This window comes from Stylophora pistillata, chromosome 11 (genome assembly GCF_964205215.1).
Source record: "Stylophora pistillata chromosome 11, jaStyPist1.2, whole genome shotgun sequence".
In the NCBI taxonomy this organism is placed as follows: domain Eukaryota; kingdom Metazoa; phylum Cnidaria; class Anthozoa; order Scleractinia; family Pocilloporidae; genus Stylophora; species Stylophora pistillata.
In genome coordinates this window covers 27,097,807-27,102,336 of record NC_142529.1, presented here as the reverse complement: position 1 = coordinate 27,102,336, position 4,530 = coordinate 27,097,807, and positions in this window count along the sequence as shown.

The following is a 4,530-nucleotide window of genomic DNA, read 5'->3' as shown; positions in this document are numbered from 1 at the left end:
CTTTCTCAGTTCTATTACAATGATATATTCGACGATCCTTCAATCAATTTCCACCACATGCGCTTGTAACTTACACGTGTGTCGAATGAAAGGTAATGCCGATAGCTAATCGATGTGTCACAGAAAACAAGGAGGTATTGACGGTCACGCAATCACAACAATGAACGGTATTCGTTATAGGTAAAGGTAAAGGTCTCTATTTCTCTAAACAACATACGTGTTTAGTTACAACTTTTTTAAGGTTGAAATCAGACAGGCGCCTCTGGCAGCCGTGTTTAGTCCGTAGCGATTTCACCTACCCACCCAACCCACCCCAGGGAGGGCATCCATCACACAGTAATCTCGTGCGTGGGAAATTAACGTTTCCTACCCCAACCCTGCAGGAGATGGGACCTCCATTTATTCGTCCCTATCCGAGAAGACTAGAATATCTAACCATTTCTTGATGTTAAAGAAAGGAAGCATATTCTTCTCAATTAATTTTAAGACCCTGAGTGTTGGTCCGGCCAGTATTGAACTCTCGACCTCCTGCACAGCAGTCCGGCGCTCTCTCAATTGAGCTAACCAGGCGGCGGTAATTGTTACACTCATCAAGCTGAAGGGCAAGATCAGCTTCAACAACAGCCGATCAAAATAAACGCTTTCAACATGGCACGATACCAAAAGGCGGTGTACAGTGACTGTAGGTACAGTTGGCGTTAGTTTTTTGCTATGCACCAATATTTATAATGGCAGTTGTGATCGCTTAAAGTAAAATGTATTCATCATACGTATTCGTCGTTCGGGAAGTAGAAGTTGTCCTCAACTTCTTTAACTCGACATTAAACCCATTTCTTTACTGCTGGAGGATTAGTGAGGAAAGGCAAGTAGTAAAACAGTCTTTCAGACAAGCCATAGTTAGTAGAGGGGACAAAGCTCAAACAATCTTTAAGAGAATACAACATAATTTTAGGATTCTGATCTCAGGAAGTCCCCAGCTGAAGATTGACAATGCTAAGATAGAATCCAAATCAGCTTGTGATGTTCATTTGGTCTCAGCATATAATACCATGTTGTTGGACTCAGACATAGTGGTAGATAACAGCATTACAAAAGATGTATTGGACAGCATTATTCATTTATATGTTACTGTGCGGTGTTTTTCACTGAACAAAGATGTTATACAGAAACATAAAATTCAATGTAAACAAATGAAGACAAAAACACTACGAAAGGAAATGGCCAGCAAAGAACAAGAAAGGCAGATATAGTTAGAATTAAGAGCCTGCAACAATTTGTCAATAAGTAATTTATCACAAAAGATTAATTTGGTAGCTACAACCTGCAACATATTAAATATTGCTCATTAATGATTATTTTATAGACAAAAATGAGTATAAAGGCTATATGGTTAAAGTATCTAACATAGAGTAACTTATTTATTTTCAGCCAGTCTTCTCGCCACTTCTTGTATTCTGCGTTTCGCGGCGCCGGTAGCTTCCAGATTCCAATTCCTTTACTTCTCCTACACGTTCCACAGCCAAATACTCAACAATTTTCACCTGAACTTATGTCCACTGACTTGATTAATGTTTTTAGCTATATTTTGAAGGTAAGATTTCGCTCGATCACGGAGAAAATCCACAAACTTAAACGCTACGTGACTGTCGAAACAAGCCCGCGGCGCCATTTTGGATTTATGTGTGCAGGATCATTGTCACGTGACCTCGATAAAATCGAACAATAACCTATCCGACTGAAGTTTTTTCTGCGTTTCTTAACCAGTCCCCTCTACTAACTATGAACAAGCACTTTGCTGTCCATGGAGTTTGATCCTCTCCTAGCTATACTTATATCAATATGCTTCAAGGCTGAGTCACGATTATTATTTGAGAACGCTCGTTGGATACGGTTATTGTTGCTCGAGGTTTGCCGATAGAAAATACGACAAGTCCTTAAACAAGTTTACAATTTGAGCTGCACTTCATTTTTACTACTGGTTCTGTGTTGCGTAAGGCGATAACATCTTAAAATCAATTTCCGGGGCGAGATTCTGCAATAAAAACTTCCATTACCGGTAATTATCGCGGAACCTTTTAATAGTTCATGGTGTACGGTATTAAGGAATTAAATGAACATCTTTGTAGCTATTTTCGGGCCTTTTGGAGCAGAAAGCAAATAATAAATTTCCCAAAGAATCGTTCGTAATAGCGAAAAAAAAGATGTACTAACTGACTCCAATGAGAAAAAAAATTTGACATCTTTTAGACAAACAGATGACAGTTACATTGTTAGATGAGTTAATCCAGTTTGGAGATTTTTAAGGAAATTTTGTAAAGAAAAAATCATTTCAAGTACTGATGGTGCTGCAAGTTCAGGTAAGACAACATATGTCTTGCCTGAATCAAAGCCGAAAAACTGGAGATGGCTCTTCATTGGACTGGATTGTCAGAAGAACGTGACCAAAATCTGACACGAGGTGGAACGCAGCATATATTTTATGACCAGTCACGTTCCCCTTCGCTAACTGATGGATTACAACAGTTAATTTTGTTTGTCTGCAGTCAACATTCGCCTCTCCCTCATAGCTTTTCTTGGCAGCTCTCTTATCCTAAGTGCCGTTCGCAAGGAATCTTCCTATTATTGTTTGCACGTTAGGGGGGGAAGATAGTTTGCACAAACTCGCAAAGCGAAGCGTACCTGGAGGATCATGATAGCTTTTTCTTAGTGTACCACTGCCTTACTGATGAACTGATAAATTATGGTGACCAGTAATATGACAGAAGGTGACAGTGAATTTGGTTAAAGTTATTTATTGAGCAAGTTGTTCCTTATATCTTTTAAAGAAAGCGAACGGAAACACTAGAAACACGTCTTAGAATGTTTTTCGAGCGACGGCACTCGCCATAAATACAACAGTACATAAAAGAAACGAAGCTATGCATTCATGCATGGTAAAGAAAAGCTAACCATACTTTTAGTTGGGTTTTGCCCTCTTGTCTAACTTTCTTGTTAACGTTAATAAAGTTTGGTCTTAAGGTTGTGGTGAAGGAGATCTTATTGAAGAATTTGTTTCTTGACGGTAAAACAATTTTGATTCCTTCTTTCTAAAATAAAGCACTTGACGTTACCGTCGTATTGCGATACGAGCCGATCAAAACTAATGAGGAAGTAAGAAACTTGAATTTGTTCAGCTTAATTGGAAAAATTACCGGCCTTTACTTTGCTTTTAACTCACAAATTGTCTCCGTTTATTTGATAATGTAAATACAAGGCACATCAATGAAAGCTGAAAATAATTGGTATGTTTCCCATTTAAAAGGTTTTCGCGCCAGAATTTTTAAAGACTAAACGCTAGTGACAAGGATGATGACCAAAGCAGGGTTCCATCACGTACATCTCAGAAGAAAAACAGACATTTCTTTTGACAGGGTAAGCAGTTCATATAAGGAGTCTTTAAGAAAAGGGAACTCTAATGAGGAAGATTTTTAGGTAAAACAGTAACCAATTTATTTCTCTACTGTCAACATTCGCCACTCCCTCACAGCTTTTCTAGGCAGTTCTCTTATCCTAAGTGCCGTTCACATGGAATCATCCTTTTATCCGCAAAGGATACCTGGAGTTTTTTTTTATGTTTAAGGCGAACGGCCAGACTCCCGCGAGGGTGGTGCAAGTTTAACATACGCAGGCAACAGAACCATCTTTATATATTCATAAGCATTACAGAAATTTTTCTGATAACAAGACAATTTCGAAACTAAATGTCAACCAACGCAACTTGTTTGGTAATATGGCGTCAATGACATGTCGCTTCCTTTAAATTAGGAAAGGAACTTTGAAATTAAAAAATCTCTCAAACTACTCTTTGAAGTTTTACTTTTGCTCGACTTTTGGCCTAACTCAACTCGTCAAAACCGCAACAAGAGTAACCGAAAATTCTGAATCACTCATCGATGTTGCTCTGACTACAAACGAAAATATCATCTACGCTTGCGAAGTGATACAGTCTGCAATTAGTGATCATAGTTTGGTTAGCTTAACACTCAAGTTTAAGACACCAAGGCCACGGAAAATATATGTAACCACGAGAACATATAAAAATTACGATCGTAATGGCTTTATTGACGATTTGGCAAATGTTCCCTTTCATATCGTTAAGCTTTTTGAAGATCCTGATGATCAAGTTAACGCCTTTAACTGCCTTTTTCTTCAGGTCTTAGACGAGCACGCCCCAATTAAACGTATCAGGATAAATTCAAGGCCTAATCCATTCATCACACCAGAGATCAAAGGACTAATGAACACGCGTGATATGTGGCATAAAAAGGCGATGAAAACCAACGACAAATTGCACTGGAATGCTTATCGCTTTTTCCGTCAGGAGGTCAAACATGAAATCAAGCTTGCCGAAAAAGAACATGTTCGTTCTGAAATCTCAAAATCGAATGGAAACTCCAACTCGATTTGGAAAATTCTTAACCGTTGTCTTCCCAAGAAAAACGCTCCATTAGCCGCTGTTGAAAATCCACTCCTTCTGGCAAATAAATTCAA